This window comes from Hipposideros armiger, unplaced genomic scaffold, assembly GCF_001890085.2.
Source record: "Hipposideros armiger isolate ML-2016 unplaced genomic scaffold, ASM189008v1 scaffold_575, whole genome shotgun sequence".
NCBI classification, from domain to species: Eukaryota; Metazoa; Chordata; class Mammalia; order Chiroptera; family Hipposideridae; genus Hipposideros; species Hipposideros armiger.
In genome coordinates, this window is record NW_017731925.1 from 1,130,265 (window position 1) to 1,149,981 (window position 19,717).

Consider the following 19,717-nt stretch of genomic DNA (forward strand, 5'->3'; position numbering starts at 1 on the left):
TCCCAGAAAAGAATAAGCTAAAGGAATTCATTACCACCAAGCCAGCATTGCAGGAAATATTAAAAGGGCTTCTTTAAGCAGAGGAAAAAGAAAAACAATCTAACTAATGAAGACCAGGAACACAAATAACAAAATGGCAATAACTACGCACCTATCAATAATCACGTTAAATGTCAATGGATTAAATGCTCCAATCAAAAGACATAGAGTCGCTGAGTGGATAAGAAAGCAAGACACTTGCATATGCTGTATACAGGAGACTCACCTCATATCAAAAGACACATACAGGCTGAAAGTAAAGGGATGGGGTAGAATATTTAATGCAAATGGAAATGAGAAAAAAACTGGATTAGCGATATTTATATCAGTCAAAATAGACTTTAAATTGAAGAATATAATAAAAGACAAAGAAGAACACTACATAATAATAAAATGATCGATCCAACAAGAGGACATAACCCTAGTAAACATCTGTGCACCCAACATAGGAGCTCCTAAATATATAAAACAGATATTGACAGACATAAAGACAGAGATCAACAATAACACTATCATAGTAGGGAACTTAAACACCCAGTTGTCACCAATAGACAGATTCTCCAGACAGAAAATTAATGTGGAAGCAGCAGCCTTAAATTATACCTTAAACTAGCTGGATTTAATTTATATTTTCAGAGCATTTCATCCTAAAGCTACTGAATATACATTCTTTTCAAGTGCACATGGAACATTTTCCAAGATACACTACATGTTAGGCCACAAAACAAGTCTCAATAAACTTAAGAAAACTGAAATCATATCAAGTATCTTCTATGACCACAGTGCTATGAAATTAGAAATCAACTACAAGAAACAAACTGGAAAACACAGAAAGACATGGAGGCAGAATAACATGTTACTAAATAACGATTGGGTAAAAAATGAGATCAAGGAGGAAATCAAAAGATACTTTGAGACAAATGAAAATGAAAACACCATGACCCAAAATCTTTGGAATGCAGAAAAAGCAGTCCTAAGAGGGAAGATTATAGCAGTGCAAGCGTACCTAAACAAGCAAGAAATATCTCAAATTAACAGGTTATCCTTACACCTGAGGGAACTGGAGAAAAAACAGCAACATAAGCCCAAAGGTAGTACAAGTAAGGAGATAATAAAGACCAGAGTAGAAATAAATGAAATAGAAACCAGAAAAACAATACAAAAGATCAATAAAACCAACAGTTGGGTTTTTGAGAAAATAAACAAAATTGACAAACCTCTAGCCAGACTCATCAAAAAAAAAGAAGAAGAAGAAGAAGAGAGAGAGGATTCAAGTTAGTAAAATAAGGCATGAAAGAGCTGAAGTAACAACAGACACTGTAGAAATACAAAAACTTGTAAGAAAATACTATGAGCAATTATATGACAACAAATTTGACAATCTGGAGAAATGGATAATTTTCTAGAAGCATACAACCTCTTAAAGCTAACTCCAGAAGAAATGGAAAATCTGAATAGACTGATTACTACCAAGAAAATTGAACCTGTAATCAACAAGCTTTCAACAAACAAAAGCCCTGGAGCAGATGGGTTCACAAATGAATTTTACCAAACATTCAATAAAGAATTATCAACTATTCTACTCAAACTATTTCAAAAAATCCAGAAGGAGGGATGGCTCCCAAACTCTTTCTATGAGGCCACTATCACCAGATTCCAAAACCAGACAAAGACAGTACAAAAAAGGAAAACTACAGGCCGATATCCCTGATGAATATAGATGCAAAATTCCTCAACAAAGCATTAGCAAACAGAATTCAGCAACATATTAAGAAGATCATACATTATGATCAAGTGGGGTTCATCCCTAGTATGCAAGGATGATTCAGTATTTGCAAATCAATTAATGTGATACATCAAATCAACAAAATTAAAAATAAAAATTATATGGTCATATTGATAGATGCAGAGAAAGCATTTGACAAAATACAGCAGCCATGTATGATAAAAACTCTTAGCAAAGTGAAAATCAAGGGATTGTATCTCAACATAATAAAGGCCATATATGATAAACCCACAACTAACATTGTACTCAATGGAGAAAAGCTAAAACCATTTATCTTAATATCAGGAACAAGACAAGGCTGTCCACTTTCTCCACTTTTATTCAACATAGTTCTGGAAGTTCTAGCCTCAACAATCAAACAAGAAAAAAAATAAAAAGCACCCAAATTGGTAAGGAGGAAGTAAAATTGTCATTATATGCAGATGACATGATACTATACACAGAGAACCCCAAAGACTCCACCAAAAACCTTTCAAAACTGATAAATGAATGCAGTAAGGTACCAGGAAACAAAATCAATATTTAGAAATCAGCTGCATTTGTATACACCAATAACAAACAATCAGAGGAGAAATTAAGAAAACAGTCCCATGTACAGTTGCTTCAACAACTATAAAATACTTAGGAATAAATTTAACCAAAGATGTAAAAGACCTGTACTCAAAAAACTATAAGACACTGAAGAGAGAAATCAAAGAAGATACAAATAAATGGAAATACCTACCATGTTCATGAATAGGAAGAATTAATATAGTTAAAATGTCAATACTACCTAAGGCAATATATAGATTCAAAGCAATTCCTATCAAACTACCAAGGGCATTTTTCCCAGAAATAGAAAATATAATCCTAAAAGTTATATGGAACCATGAAAGGTCCCGAATAGCAACGGCAATCCTGAGGAATAAGAACAAAGTTGGGGGTATCACGCTAACTGATATCAAATCATACTACAAGGCTACAGTAAGCAAAACAGTATGATACTGTCATAAAAACAGGCACAAAATTACTGGAACAGAATAGAGAGCCCAGAAATAAATGCATTCATGTATGGTCAGTTAATCTATGACAACAGAAGCAAGAATTTACATTGGGGTAAAGATAGCCTATTTAATAAATAATGCTGGGAAAATTAGACTGACACATGCAAAAAAAAATGGAAGTGGACCACCTCCTTATGCCATATACAAGAACAAATTCAAAATGGATTAAAGACTTAAATGTAAGATCTGAAACCATAAAACTTTTAGAATAAATCATAAGGTCTATATTTGCAGACATTACCCTGAGCAATATTTTTACTGATACATCCCTGTGGGCTAGGGAAGTAAAAGAAAAAAATAACATATGGGACTACATCAAACTTAAAAGTTTTTCCACAGCAAAGGAAACCATCAATAAAACAAAAAGGAAGCCTACTGAATGGGAGAAGGTATTTGCCAACGATATATCTGATGAGGGGTTAATATCCACAATTTATAAAACACTCATTTAACTCAACACCAAAAAACAAACAACCCAATTAAAAAATGGGCAGAAGATATGAAGAGACATTTCTCTGAAGAGCCCATACAGGCAACCAACAGCCATATGAAAAAATTCTCAACCTCAAATCATTAGAGAAATGCAAATAAAAAACACATGAGATACCACCTCATTCCAGTCAGAATGGCTATTATCTATAAATCAACAAACAACAAGTGCTGGGGAGGTTGTGGAGAAAAGGGAAAACCCTGGTACACTGTTGGTGGGACTGCAGATTGGTGCAGCCACTGTGGAAATCAGTATGGAGGTATCTCAAAAAACTGGAAATGGAACTACCATATGACCCAGCAATTCCACTCTTGGGTATCTATCCAGAGAACACCAAGACGCTAATTCGAAAAAATATATGTACCCCTATGTTTATTGCAGCGCTATTCACAATAGCCAAGACTTGGAAATAACCAAAATGCTCATCGGTAGATGACTGGATTAAGAAACTGTGGTACATTTATACAGTGGAGTATTATTCAGCTATAAAGAAGAATGAAATTGTACCATTTGCAACGGTATGGATGGACCTAGAGAACATTATGCTAAGTGAAATAAATCAGTCAGAGAAAGACAGGTACCATATGATCTCACTTATATGTGGAATCTAAAGAACTGAATAAACAAGCAATGTAAACAGAAATAGTCTCAGAGACATGGAGGAAAAACTGATGGTTGCTAGGTGGGAGAGGGGTGGGAATGAGAGAGAAGGGGAAGGGATGAAACAACATAAATTGGTAACTGCAATATTACCACAGGGATATGAAAGACAGTTTGGGTAATATAATCAATAATGTTGTAAGTATTTTTAGGGTGTCAGATGGACTCATGTCTTGTTAGGGAGACCACTTCACGGATGGTGTAGAGGTCTGACCACTGCACTGTACATCTGAAGCTGACATTGAATAATATTCTATGTCANTATATATATATATATATATATAGTCACGGGATGTGGAGTACAGTGTGGGGAGTGGAGTCAAGGGAATTGTAATTGATATGGACGGTGTTGGGGGGGCCTTGAATGGGGGAAGGGGGTAGGCACTTTGTGAGGGGTGAAAAGTATAACTATTGCATTGTTTTGTACACTTGAAACTAATAATAAACAATTAAAAAACAAATAAAAGATCTAGAGATTTATTCTCTGAACAATTTTCAAATATACAATACAATATTGTTAGCTACAGTCACCATGCTGTACAATACACTCAGAACTTGTTTACCTTATAAGTGAACGTTTGTATTTTTTGACTACCTTTACTCATTTCCTTCATCCTCAATCCCTGGCCAATGTGTAAGAGACTTTTTGAAAGTGGGGCTTTAATCTACTTATGGATAACTTGGTGGAGAAACATTGAATGTGATACAATGAACTCTTTTTGAACCTATCTTAAATAGCTGGTCTATTGTGAGACCTCCACGTTTATTTACATGGGAGGACTCCTACAGCAGGCCTCAGCAGATGTTCCTGAGATAAGTAGAAAGCCCACAGCCAAAAATATCATCGTCTTTATTATGCATTGTTCTTTTTATTTTATTCTTTATGTTAGAGATAAGAGATAGTTTCATATTTGCCAATTTGTTAATCCACTGACATTCAATAACCCCCATATTTATTTATTTATTTACTGAATTAGGCCATTTATTAGACTCCTAATTTTCATGTCTAGATCGTGAACATGGATTTACATGCATTGTCTCATTTTGTGGATCTTACATTCATGCAGTCCTCAGTCAACTGGGCCTTTGATTCTATTTGTTAGTAATTCACAGTTAACTCAATGTGAGTAAATGACAAACACAGGATGATATAAGCTATAGCAACAAATCCCACCTGATATCATTTACCTTTTTCTCCAAAATAGTATCACAACTCTCTCTTGTAAAAAGATTAATTTCAGAACAAGGCATTTAATTCACCTCACTGAGAAAAATAAAGACAATTCTATCATTTCAGAGCAATGAATGTACAATTATGGCTGAAAGGTACACCCTGAGAATTAAATGATTTTAACAAACCCATTAAAATTTATAAAGCTGTGTTAACCTAACATTGGGAAGGGACACAAGATACAGGAACACACACCCTTATTCATTTTGCTGTGCAGTTCTCCAAGGAGGCCATGCTATAAACATCCTCATTGTCTTCGAAGTTTGAGGCATCTGTGCCATCAGGATCACCCATAATTCCCACAGAAGACAGGCTGGTAACGGAGGAGTGCATCTGCTGTGCATAAATGTCCCTAATGTTAAAGTAAGGTAGCTCATGACACTTCTCTGGTGGGTCCTCACTGCACTGGTCCATATCAATGTCCTTTCGCTTCTGGTAGTAATTGGAAAACTTGTTGAACATAAGGGTGATAGGAAGGGCCACCACCAAGATGCCACACATGATGCATATGCTGGCGATAAGTTTTCTGGCAAAGGTGACTGGGTGGGTGTTTCCATAGCCCACAGTCATCATGCAGATGGTGGCCCACCACCAGCAAGTAGGGATGCTGGTGAGGTTAGACGTGTGGTCATCTTTCTCCACAGAATAGATGAGCACAGAAAAGATGGAAATGCCCACAGATAGGAAGAGAAGCAGCAGCCTAACTTCATGATAGCTGTGTCTCAGGGTGGCACCTAGAGACCAAAGTCTTACTGAGTGCCAGGCAAGCTTGAGAATTTGGAAAATCCTCATAAGCCTGAGTCTCTGGACCACCTTGCCCATGTGCTCAATGTCTTTTCTCTCTTCCTCCTTGGTGTCGACAGCCAATGTGGCATAGAACGAAATAATGGAGACAGAATCAATGATATTCAGAGGGTTTTTCCCAGAATTTATTTTGATAGGGAGCAGCCACCAGCCGTATGGCAAGCTCGCTGGTGAACTAAGCAATAAAAGCGATCTCCACACCTTCCAGCACAGACCACTCACCTCTCCATCCTCATTCTGGGAATCTGACATGCTGTGGACACACATGGCCACAATGGAAGCCAGCACCATTCTCAAGTAAAAGATGGTGATGAACTTGGTGGATAGGCAGTAAGTAGTCTGGCTTTTCCATTAGAATCCAGACCTTCCAGAGCTGACCAAATCGCAGCTTGTCAAACTTCTCCAGCTCCTTCTCAAAGAGACACAACTCTTCAAAGGAGGAGTTGATACTCACATCATGGTTTTTCTGGTTCCAGTCCTTCTTGTAGTTCTTCTTGCATTTCTGGTAGCAATTGCTGCAGCAGGAATCAATGAAGAGCTTATTGATGCCCCAGTACTCGATCTCCTGGCAGAAGGAGAAAATGCACAGCTCCTCCATGACATGCAGCTTCCCCATGTAATAAAAATTCAAAACATATCTGAAAAGGAAGTGTTCCGATAGAAATAGTACTCTCTGTTGGCCACACTGTAGTCATCTCACAGCTCCAGAATGGCCTCTTCTGAGTGGCAGGTGAGCAGCTTTCTGAGCCTGGTGTGAGGAAACCGCAGGAGGGTGCTTTGGTCGACACACTGCTTAAAGCCCCCCACATTCAAGTTGACAAGTTCCTCGTCTTATCCAGGGTGATAGAAAAACTCACCAAACACCATGGTGGATACAGGAGGCAGAGAGCTGTCTGGGAAGGGAGAGAGGAAGCTCATGCTGCACCTTTGTGGTGTCGATGTCACACACTCTGCCCTCATCCTGCCCCTTACAACGTCCATGATCATCCAAGAAGGTCTACCCTTCTTCAACCCTGGAATGTGTGGTGTACATAGGCATTTAGTGGCCAAAAGGAAGAGAAGAATTCTGTTCTCTGTGTTACAAAGCAATCACTGGGAAATCACTCTCATCTGCAGGAGTCCCAGTGCCTCTGGCTCACTCCGCTCTGCAACGCCTCCCACTCGCGCTGCAGGGATCAGGTCTCCCCGCGTGGACCCACGAGGAGAGCTGGGTGGCCCACCACGGTCCATCTCAATAACCCCATATTTTAAAATATGTCTTTGTTGTTGCTGCTGTTCACCAAATCTTCCTCTCACACGTATTCACTTAATACATGACCTTTAATCCTTACTGTATTTAGTCAATATAGAATCACTGGACAGGCTTCTTTGGTATAGGATATACCAAGACCTATGCAGTGGTTGGTTAATAGTTGTTAATACATCCCTGTTGATGTTTTCATCTAAGACATTTAAAAAAATAACCACTAAATATAAGGCCCAAATGATACAGGCCCTTGTACATATCAGGGTAGGATGGTGGTGATAGTAGTGGTGGCCTACATTTCATAGATTATTTTCTACAACTAAAGTCTTTAATTGGGACTTTGATTTGAAATTTTTCTTTTAGCAAAGTTACTAGTGGATGCTAAGCCCTTTTGACCCTTTTGGTTGTGTAAAACCATTATGGATCGGCAAAGGAGAGACAGAATGCACCCTGTCTCTGAGCACTCTCAGACACATAAAAAATCATATGCATATGTTTATAGAAGCTTTATTGGCAATAGCTCCAAACTGGAAACAAACAAAATGTCTTATAATGGGTAAATGGTTACACATACTGGTGTATTCATACCATGAAATTTTATTCAGCAATTAAAAAGGAACAAGCTATTTATAACATATAACAACTTGGGTGAATCTCAAATACATTATGCTGAATGTAAAAAAGGGCAATCTCAAAATGTCATATCCTGTATGATTTCATTTATATAATATCCTTGAAATGACAAAATTATAATGATGGAGAACAGAGTAGTAGTTGCTAGGGGTAGCTCTGGTAATGAGTGGTGTGGGGGGAAGTGTGAAACTATAAAGGCATAACACAAAGGATCTTTGTGGTGATAAGATAGTTAGTTCTGTATCATGATTCTGGTTGTGATTACATGTGATAAAATTACATGTTATTAATGTCATTTCGGTTTTGACATTATGATTACTTAAGATGTAACCACTGTGGGACTGGGTGAAGTGCACTCAGGACCTCTCTTTACTAACTTTGTAACTCTTTACAAAACTATAATCATTTCAAAATAAAAATGCTAGGAAAAATAAAACAGAAATTAAAAAAAATGGATCCTAAAAAACGTAGAACAGTTTCTCTAAAGCATTATGTTCAAACTTTAGTTTTAACCAAATGCAGAGTGTATTTGCAATGCCATAATTATTTCAAATGAAAAAATATTATGTTCCAAAGATTATTCAGTCATGGCTTAATCAATTGAATTTGCTTTAAAAAAATTTTATCTTTTTTTTTTTAACTCTGGTCCAGCAGTATGAGTATCCTCTGATTTTGTTTTTCCACTTAGAATTATTCACATAAAATCTGGTCACCTTATTCTAATTTGAGAATGTATAGAGCATGAATGTTGATCCTGAACTCATCCAAACTGGCAAAGGAATCCTTTGTATAGTGGAATGGAAGGGACTGGATCATAAACTTATGCTGAGTGAACAACATGATGTCAGCAGGTGGCAGTAGAGTATTATGACCACCTGTCTAAAACCTGTGTATTAGACCTGAAATAGTTGCTAGAAAAAACTACTAAATCTCTGGGTATCCCCCATATTTTCAAATATTACTGTAACACATATTTTAATCCCATAAAATATATATGCAAGTTTCAGCAGGGAATAACAAAGCCATGTTAAGATATATAAGCTTGAGAATTAGTTTGGCTCACTCAAACTAAGAGACTCAGTGCCATATGCTAACCGTACAGGGTAAGCAGTTCATGTCTCAGGAAAACTCATGCCTCAACAAAATTACAGATTGTTATGTGCCATTAATATTTGGGTCATCTGTGGATACCTGAAACTTTGAATTTTAAATCCTCAAACACCAAGGATTTACTATACTAAGTTTAAGTGCAGGCATTTGATTAAGGGATTAGTTTTGTCTTTTTTCAAGTATAAAAAATAGAATTCTGTATTAATCAGCTAAACCAACAACTTCAACCAGTAAAACATATGTATTTTAGAGAAAATACTTGAAAATGAATCAATGCTCATGTACAATTAATTACATCATTACTTCAGTAAATGCAGTTATTAAAATTCTTATAAAGTCATAAATTACATTCATGATGATACCCAGGAACCAATGAAGCCTATGGATTAGATCATATGTCTGAATATTTTTAAAGACTAACAGAAATTCATAATCTACAATTCAAGAAATTGAGTCTTTTTGCTCTGATTAAAAGTAAAGAGACATATAATAGCACACTTGAACTCTCCAGAAGGAATTTGCTTTGTGTTTTTCAAGAAGGTTGGATGAGATGAAAGAAGTTACAAAGGCGCATTTCAGCTCAACCTAAGAGAAAACCTTTGAATTAATAGACCTTTGATCTAATCTTGGTATAGTCTGCCCTAAGAAGTAGTGAAGTCCTTTCTTTTATGGAGGTTTCAAGTAGAGACTCAAACCCAAGTTCCTTTTCGGTGGTACTGTAATAGTCAAATACTTCACATTTTCTTTTATCATTTTTATGATTTCTTCTACCCTACCCATACTTCATAATAAAAATAGCTAACATGTTTTGAGCCCTTATTATCTGTCAGGTACTTTTCTAAGTGATTTTCATGTCTTCATTTATCAGATATTTATTGAAGATCCACAATGTGCGAGGAATAATTTTAGGTACTGGGGATACAGCAATGAAAAGAACAAATAAAGTTCCTCTCTTCTACTGGGAGAAAAGAGATGATAAATAATATATCAAGTAATGAGCGATAAGTGTTATGAGGGGAAATGAAGTAAATCAAGAGGTAGAGAATCACGGGAAGGGATGCTATTTTCGATTGGGAGGGTAGAGAAGGTCACTCTGATTAAGTAACATTTGAGCATAGGATACAATGAAGTGTGAGAGAGATTACTGCCATGTGGATTTTGGGAGGAGGCATGTGTGAGATGGGAAAACAAAGGATGCAAAGGCACTGAGGCTGGAGCTTGCATGGCTTGTTCAAGGCACAGAATGGTGGTTTTGATTTCTGCCTAATCTGCTTCTTCATCTTGCACACTCCCTCCCATTCTTGAAATATTTCAGCCATACTTGCTTTTGTTCAGTGTGCCAGCAAATCCTCTCTCTGGGCTTTTTCATGTCTGTATTCTTTGCCATGAGCACCATTCCTCACATTTTTGTTCAGCTATCATCACCTATTCATCCTTTAGGTATGGCTTTTAATTATAGTTTCCTTTGAGAGGGTGCTTTTGAATTCCCAGGACTGGCTTAGACTCTATAGCAAAGATAATCATATGATGTAACATCTAAATAAGGACATTTTTGAAGATAAAAAGGGATTATATCAGTAACTGTGTTGTGCCAACAGATATAAACCATATCTGTAACAGTCTGTATTTTCCCGGTTGTCACTTTCACACAGTATTATGATTTTAGTTTGCTTTCATTTATCCCCTACAAGTAGGGGGCTTCATAAGAGCAAGAGTCTTGTATATCTTGCTCATGTTTTTATCCTGTAGGGCCTTCTAAGGGTCTGGAAAAACAGAGCTGCTCAATAAACTTTTACTCGATAGATGAATGGATATAGTGGGATCCCAAAATAGAGTTAGTTCTGAAAATTATTTGTTCCTCTACTCCAAAATAAATGTTAATATGTGTAGTGGCATATATTTTGTGGGTTTTTTTTGGTATATAGTGGTCAAGTGTGAGAGGGTGTGTGATTGAAGATTGTGAAGTTGAGCTAGGAGAAAGGAAAATGAGGACATGGCTTAGGACATTTTTTTCTCTTTGCAAGTTTCTGCTAACAACCAACTCAATGTACTTCTAAGCCTCAGTTTGTGAAAACTCTTTGAGAAGAAAGACAGCATAGAAATTTAAGGTATCAAAATTACTTTCACTTAAAGGTGCAATTTCACATCTGATGCTAGAAATTACAGCCTATGGTTTTCAGTCATTCCCTGAAATAGGATTGTGAACTTGGCCATTATTGACTTGATATAATTTTCTGAAATATGTCTCACATTTTCAGAGGCTTTACTAGTTGAGTTCTGCCTTCCCTTCCATTCTTTTGAAGTTTTTATAGGCCTCCTTTCCATGCATCAGATGTCTCCAAATCACTTTACTCAGATTGTTCTTCCCTCTACTTCAATTCAGCTGGATATTTCTCACCATCTGGTTTCAAGTTTTTAAATGGGTGTCTGGAGGCTAATATTTCCACATTGCAGTAAGAAATAGTAATTAAAAATATGTTGCTTTTATTACCCTGTGGCAACTGAAGGAAACCATAGGCAAACAGCTCTATATTTTCTCTCATTTTAATGCAGCTGCATATCAATCAGATTCTCAGCTACTTGTGGATTTCTTTCTTCTGCTAGATGATTGCATAGATTGGATTTTTCAACAAACAAATTGTATAGCTTCCTACAATTCACCAAAGCCAGAGCAAATTTGTTAGCTCCAGTGCTAAGCCTTTCTTTCATTGGGTCTATGGCTCTCAAGGGAAGTTATTCTTCCTTGGGATAGCATGGTATGATCATTTGTCCTAGCCAATAACACAAGTATGATAAAATCAATTATCTTTATCTCTCTGTCTGAATATCTATACAGCAACTGACGTAATTTATACACTGCCTTGACAATAACCACTTCAACAATAATTACTACTCAAGGCAGTTAGGAAATAAAAATAAATGTATTACATTCTGTGGAAATGGAGAATACTTAAGTCATGCTCAGCTCTGAGATATCATAAAGAAAATCAGGTACTGGGCCAGCCGAGCGGCACAATAGTTAAGAACTGGCTTGGGACGCCAGAGGGCCTCGGTTCGGATCCCACATATGAGGGCCAGTGACACTGCCCTCCACAGCTAAGATGCTGAACAACAGCTCAACCTGGAGCTGGGCTGCTGTGAGTCGCCGGCGACGGGCGTAGGCTGCAGCCCCTGTAAGCAGTGGGTTGCCATGGACTACCTTGTGTAGCCAGCAGCCAGCATGAGCAGCCAGCAGCCGCCATGAGCGGCCTTCCAGAAGGCGGTGACTGATCTGCCTCGCCCAGGAAGAGCGCAATGATGGTGCCAACATGGGCCAGTGAAGCAACGTCCTCCACAACTAGACTGAAGAACAGAACGACAGCAACTTGTCTGTTCCCCTTCCCCCAATTCCCCAGCACTGTTCCCATCCCCCCAATTCCACAATTAAAAAAAGAAAAAGAAAATCAGGTACTTGGCTAAAACCCTCAGTAAGAAAATGGTATCAACAATTTTCTAGACCAGGGGTCAGCAAACTGCAGCTTGTGAGCCACATGCGGCTCTTTGGGTATGTTCCGTCTCAAAAGATTGCAGACTCCTGGAAGAGCCAATCCTGTCCCTCACAACAATTTAAAAATTATTTGAGAGCCATAGATATATTTTCACATAATCATCATTATGTAAATAATATCCTTTAAAAATTTTATAAATGAAACTATAATAGTTTTATTTTCATTTTCAATTTTACTTCAGAGCCACATGTGGCTCGCAAGCCACAGTTTGCTGACCTTTGGCAGGTTTTTGGTCTCAAAAATTTGCTGACCCCTGTTCTAGAAGAATCCAAAATAAACTTAAATTTATACCAAGAACATGAAATGGATTTCACAATAATTGAGTAAGGAAAAAACTGTTTCTTCAATAGATCTTCTGGTATAAGTTCAGAGATCCCTTGCACTTAGCTGACAGATGAAATCTCACAATAGAACTTTTTTTGTTTTAATTCTAAGGCTTAATCTATTTTTTTTGAGTTTGAAAAGTTAGTATTATTTTACCTAAAAATTTTTTTTCTTTTTTTAATTATTTTTATTGTGAAATACAGTTTTTAGAATTAGTTTCAGTTGTACAACACAGTGCAATAGTTATACTTTTTATCCCTCGAAATGACAACCCCCTTCCTCCAATCTGCCACCCCACTTACATTAATCCATTTTTAAAATGTAAGTTCCATTGGGAGGAGAAAACTATTGAGCCTTCCAAGTTTGTCACTCTTTCAAGTTTCAATGAATGAGCTTATGACCTCACTTCCTGAAAACTAAAATTTTACAACTAGAGAAAAATTTATGAGAAAAGTTTTGAGAACACTGATTGTCCAAAGAAAGTAAGGACATTGTACCACTGTGGAGAAAAGAAAATATGGAAAGGAGTGGCCTAAAGAACTAAACTCTTACTTGGCTAATTTCACTGTTGGTTTGAGAAAGTGTCCATTTATGCATTTATTTATTCAACAATTATTCACTAGGCACTGGGAATATAAGTTGGACAAAAACAGATATGCCCTTATAGAGCTTAGAGTCTGGACTTTAGAGGGAAAATACAGGCTATAATAACCATACAAATAAACAATCATAACCTAAGATTAATGCTAAGAAAAAGGAAAGTGTGCCAGAATGGGATTTGACTTGAGTACTACTGGATGACTTTGAGAGGCATGGGATAAAATGTTCCAGAAAAAAAGAGGTAGCATGTGTAAAGGCCTTGTGCTGTGAGGGAGCATGGCAAGAAAGCCTTGAAGGATAGACAAAGGCCAGAGTACACAGAGGATTGTTGAACATGTTAAAGCGTTTTAATCTTATACTAAGAGCAATGGGAAAACATTGAAAGATTTTAAATTGAGAGAGGAACCATGGATAAGATTTGCATTAACATTATTTTGGCAGCTGTTAGAAACAGATAGGAAGGGGGTGATAGTAGATACAATGAGACAAAATTAGGAAGCTATCATAGTTCAGTCAAGAGATACTGCCTTGCATTAATGTGGCGACAGTGGAGATGGAGAGAATTGAATGAATATAACAGATTTGGGAGGTAAAATTCATGAGACTTAGTGCTGGATTAGCAATGAGGTAGGCATGAAGTGGTGTCAAGGATGCATTTGATAATAAGAGATCCTGGAAGAAGACTGTATTTGGTGGGGTAGGTGTGTGTGTGTGTGTGTGTGTGTGTGTGTGTGTGTGTGTGTTATGTTTAGTGCTGGTCTAAAGTAACTTTGAAGTAACTAAGGAAAGATATAGAACAAGTAGTTGAATATACTGGCTTGAATCACAGATGTCAGATGTCTGATATATGTGTATGTGTGTGTGTGTGTGTGTGTGTGTGCGCGCACGCGCGCACACACACACACACACACACATTTGTTACTGGTCAGGCAAGTAGCCCCCCCACCCCCACTGAAAAACTTAAGTTTTCTTTCCTATAGAAATGTTAAGTCTCCTCCCTAGTTTCTTAGTTCCTTAGCTCCTGGCATTGATTCTCTTCTAATCAGTTTGTGAATGCTAGACTAAAGATTGCTCCTAGCCTGAACCATTAAAGTCTCCTATCCCCCTGCTTCTTGATTGTTTGTAAATTAGTTTCTGAATCATAAACAATAGATTGTTCATAGAAATCTCCTACCCTTGCTTCAGATAACTACTTAAATGCCTGTGACTTCCCAATATCCCCCAGGCCATTCCGGACCTAATTTTTGGATAATCCCATCCTAGAGACTAAATAGGTTTTAACATTCCCCCAGGCCAGTAAGCCTAATGATTCTTTCCAAAACAATTCTGGGCCCAGACAATTGATGCCACCTGAGTGACCCTTTGCAACTGAATGGCCACAGACTTCATGAGAGCTAACAGATTTATTAATTAAAATCTGTGTTTTTCTCATTCAGGGGCCTTGCGGATATAGATGATACCCCAACAAGATTGTCAGTCACAACCAAAGAGGCCAACATGGTCTTCCATGTGGATCTTGAGACCACTTCCTCTCACCTGAGATCAGATAGGGTAGAGTTTCATGAATCCCCCAATAGGCAGGGACACCTCTAAGGCCCTGCTCAGCAGGAAGCATATACAGAAGAAAAGACTTTCCGTCTCTCAACTTCTCATGGAGATTTTATGGGGATCACGTCTCTCAAGGGGAAAAAAAGGCAGGCAGTTAGAAACAGGCATTGGGTCTCTGCATTTCTGCATGCCCCACAGAATGCACTGCCCAAAATACCTCCCCTCTCCACTATAGCCTCTTGTCAATCACATGAGCTAATCAAGTGATCCCACACCCCCAGAGAGGAACAGCCCATTCTAGAGAAAAAGGGATAAGAACTCCAAGTCTGGGGCAGTCTGGGTCCCCCTCTTCCTCCGTTTTTGAGCCTTTTGAGCCTCACCTTTGTATGTGGCCTGCTCCAAACTCTTTGGAATGTAATTTATCTTCTAATAATTGGTCCTTGAGCCATTCTCTACTGCTCAGGCCCACATCTAATTCTTTGAAATGTATTATATCTTCTAATAAACTGCTTTTTCACTACTTTGTCTTGGTATCTCATTTAATTCTTTGCTTGAGACACCAAGGACCTGGACATTATGCCAAGAAGGGCCCACTCTCAGACAACATATATATATATATATATATATATATATATATTACTTAATACAATATGTATTCAATATTTGACTTATTACATTTCTCCCTCTCTACCTATTATATGTTACATACTTCTTTTTTTTACTCATTGGTATACATGTTAATTGAAACCAAGAGAAAGATTATAGAACGAGAAGCCAGTGGGATCTACGAATATACCTCAATTATCTAACATGTAACATGTAATGGCTAAATAGAAGAGAATGAACATGCAAAGGAATAGAGAAGGCATGGGCAGTAATTCAGACAAGTAAATAACAGCTAAGTATTGTATTGTAGACAGTAAGGGAAAAGAGTGTTTCAAAAAGAGATGTGTCATTTAACAGTGACATTACTGCTTATGAGATAGGAAAAATTATAGGCAGTCAGGAAATTGCCATGGTAGAGGGAATCACAGTGGAAACCATAACAAAGCCAGGGAAATAATTTTGTTAGCTAACAGACAGGTTTATGTCACAGGACCCACCACAGTGACAAGCCCAGGTGGGGGAGGAGGAAGGCCTCTTTTCTCAAGTCAGGGATTCCCAGGTAGAATGCATATCTTCAAAGAGGTTATTTATCATAACATAAGACTGTCAGGAGTCCTTTCTTCAAAGCCAGTCTCCGCTAACATACTCCTCTCAGAGAAGAGACATTGATTAAGCTGATAAAGCTCTAAGGAAATTAGACAGTATCAAGAAAATGCCTCCTCCAGGCCAAGCAACAATGTAAATCTGATAATAGTGCCAAGAGGCACTAGGCAGCCCTTCTCATCAGACATACAAAAGGTATAAAAACCAAAGCTTTGGCCCTAACTAGGGGCACCCCAGTTGGGACTCCCTCTCATTTTGTCAGATGTTATTTTCTGCTCTAATAAACTGTCCTTTGCTGAAACTTTACCTCTCTGGTCCGTGTCTCCATTCTTCAGTGTTACAAGACCACGAATTCTTGGAACATACAAACACATAAACACACACACACACACACACACACACATAAAACACAACACAACACACACACACATATAAAAAAATCCTGCATGGGGAGGGGGTGGGGATGAAGGAGAAGGGGAAGGGATGAGACAATACAAATTGGTAATTACAATATGGCCTTAGGGATAGAAAAAGACAGTCTGAGGAATATAATCAATAATTCTGTAAATATTTCTTAGGGGGACAGATGGACTCATGTCCTGTTGGGGAGACCACTTCATAGTCGGTGTAGAGGTCTGACCACCGCACTGTATTTCTGAAGCTGATGTTGAATAATATTGTATGTCAACTATAATTATATATACATATAATCACGGGACATGGAGTAGAGAGTGGGAATGGAATCAATGGAATTGTAATAGATAAGCATGATATCGGGGGTGGGAGTGCAGTACATGGGGGAGGGGGTTGTTACTTTGTGAGGGTGAAAAGGATAACTATTGCATTGTTCTGTACACCTGAAACTAACAATAAAAAAATCCTGCATGAATTAGAGGTCAAATAAAATGTGAACTGTAAAATCTGTTTTATTTATTAACAGTGATGACATTAACAAGATCTGTTTTTATGAAGGGTTGGAGCAGGAAGCTATATTGAAGTGGGTGAATGGGAGATAAACAAATGGAGACAATGAATATAAATAATGTGGAGAAATTAGCCTTAAATAGAGTAAAGGCAGCTCTTTTATCTTAATTGGGGAGAAAGGTGATAAACTGTTTGAAGATGTAAGTAAATGTGTGGATTTTGTGTTGAGAAAACGAGAACATTTCCTCCTGAAAGTTTCTATCTTCTATTCTCTAATATCTGACACCTTATACCTCTTTCTGCATAAACACAAAATGGGAGAGGGAGTCAGAGATGTGAGGATAGTAGAAAGTTTTGAAATAGTGACCTAACCAGAGAAACATGGTAAAGGTATTGAGTAGTGTTGCAGTCTTACACGCTGAAGTTCATGAGTGTAAACTTACACTGAGAATAATTGGCTGGATATTATTGAAATGTTGGGCTACAAAATCTATGCTGGATAAGGAGGTAAGTGACGAAAGGCAGGATCTGAACGAATGGGAAAAAGTAGCTGGATCAATAGACTTGAAGTCTCCATGACCCAGAGGTATGACCATAAGGGAAGCAGTTCAAGCAGCAAGTTGAAAGGATAGAAGGTTGAAGTCAAAGGAGGAAAGACTTTAATGATTTCTTTTTGTTATAACAGTTGTGAATGATGGTAAGTTCCAAGTTAGAATTGTGGAAGTGATTGACTCACATGGAGTGAAGGAAAAAATTATTGAGTTTAGTCAAAGAACTGAGAGACCTTGTTGTTAAATTGATGATCCAGGTGCATAAGAGATTCACCCAGATCAAGGCAGAGATCCTGTAAGAAAGAAATTAAAAAAAAATACCATGAGCCTAATAGCAAAGTGTTTAATAAAAGAAGGGGAGTGGCAGAGAGGGTGTAGGTGACAGTGACCAGGAAGTAGAGAATATGGTATAAAATAATTGTATAATTAGTAACAAAACAGGAATTTGTTTTTGCTGTTTTTGGCTTTTGTTTTGTTTAAAAGAAGAAGATGGAAGAGTGAAATGATTGAAAATGGCAATGAAGGTCAAAGAGAACATAATCCTGTCAATTGAATTTCATATGTGTAGGAAAATAAACACTTTAGAGTACTGGAGGGGAAGTGGCCTCAGGGAAGAGCTAGGATTCAGTTAAGAAAATGAATATAATGCTTACATGTAGTCTGAGTAGGTTATATAGTTATATAGGTTTGCTAAATGTGGGGCAATGGCCACATAGGAAAGACCTAGTAAAGAGATTTTGGAAAGAGGGGAGTTGCATCAGTCATAGGCAAGTCAGTACAGAGAATCACAAAATATAAAGAATTTAAGAGCCTTGACATTTTTGGTGATGACAAATGAAGATAAGCATAAGAGGGGTTGCCTGGTCTGGGTAATTTTGGCACCAGAATCTTTTTTCATGTGGTAGGCATATGGAAGAAATATTGCATGTTTAAGTTTTAAATATTTTTTCTCTTTCTTTATTGTTGATACGTAAGGAAAAAAGAGAAGTTTAAAAATATATCAGTAGAAATTTCATCAATAAGAGTTAGATAGTTTCTGTGGCCCTGGCTTTTCCCAGATTCAATTCTTATTCTGGAACTCATGCACAATCATACTCGTACGCTGATGTAGGTGTGGAAATAATTATCTCTAAAATATATAAAAAATTAGTCATAAAGGACAATTTGCCCTATTGTTATCCAGTGGTATTGGTAAGAGTTAGGATTAGAAATCAAGTTCTATTTCTACTTCTGTGTGATCCCTGCTTTCTCTATGCCTCACACACTGTTTCACAGAATGGTACTGGGCAAGCCAGCAATCATTGTGCTCATGGGTTTCAAACAAGTTTTGGAAATGCTGGACCAAACAAAGTGAACTAAGTACCAGAGCCTTTAATATGCCATCATAAATCTCCATGAAAGGTGTGGGGAATACAGCAGGCATCATAAATTCAAAGCCCCACAAGTCACAAAGCAGGTAACAAAGTGAGCGTACAGGCAAAGTACGCTGAGGGCTGAGGGGATGAGACATCATCTAATGGGGTCCCAACTCCATAGGATTGCAGTTCAGTGTTGCCAGGCCTTTCCAGAGAAGCTACAAATCTGGACCTTAATCTGAAATCTCCACACTTATGCATGTTGCCTCGAATTTAAAAGAAAAACACTGTAGTTTGAACAAAATTTTTAGATCAGATTATTCTGGCCCATTTGTGAAACCCGGTATATGATGCTTAACAATCTTATTTGCCCTTATAACCTTTATTCAGAGTCCTATTAATTTCCTAGAATTCTGTAGAACCATGTCATAAGTGTTGTCTTCAAAAATAGGCATCTCTCCCTCCCCAGACCACTATGGTATTAGCAACTCTGACCCCCAAGCATGATTTATTTCAGGGTTTACTTAAATTGAAATTGACACTCAGCCTTGTTAACCACTCATATAGAAATGTTTCTGAGGGCCGGCCGAGTGGCGCGATGGTTAAGAACTCGCTT

At 37.6% G+C, this 19,717-nt stretch overlaps 1 pseudogene; it reads right to left on the reverse strand.

Annotated features, from left to right (window-relative positions):
• Positions 1-5,450: 5,450 nt before the first annotated feature.
• On the reverse strand, positions 5,451-6,920 carry LOC109371510 (potassium voltage-gated channel subfamily S member 3-like; annotated as a pseudogene).
• Between the last annotated feature and the right edge of the window lie 12,797 nt (positions 6,921-19,717).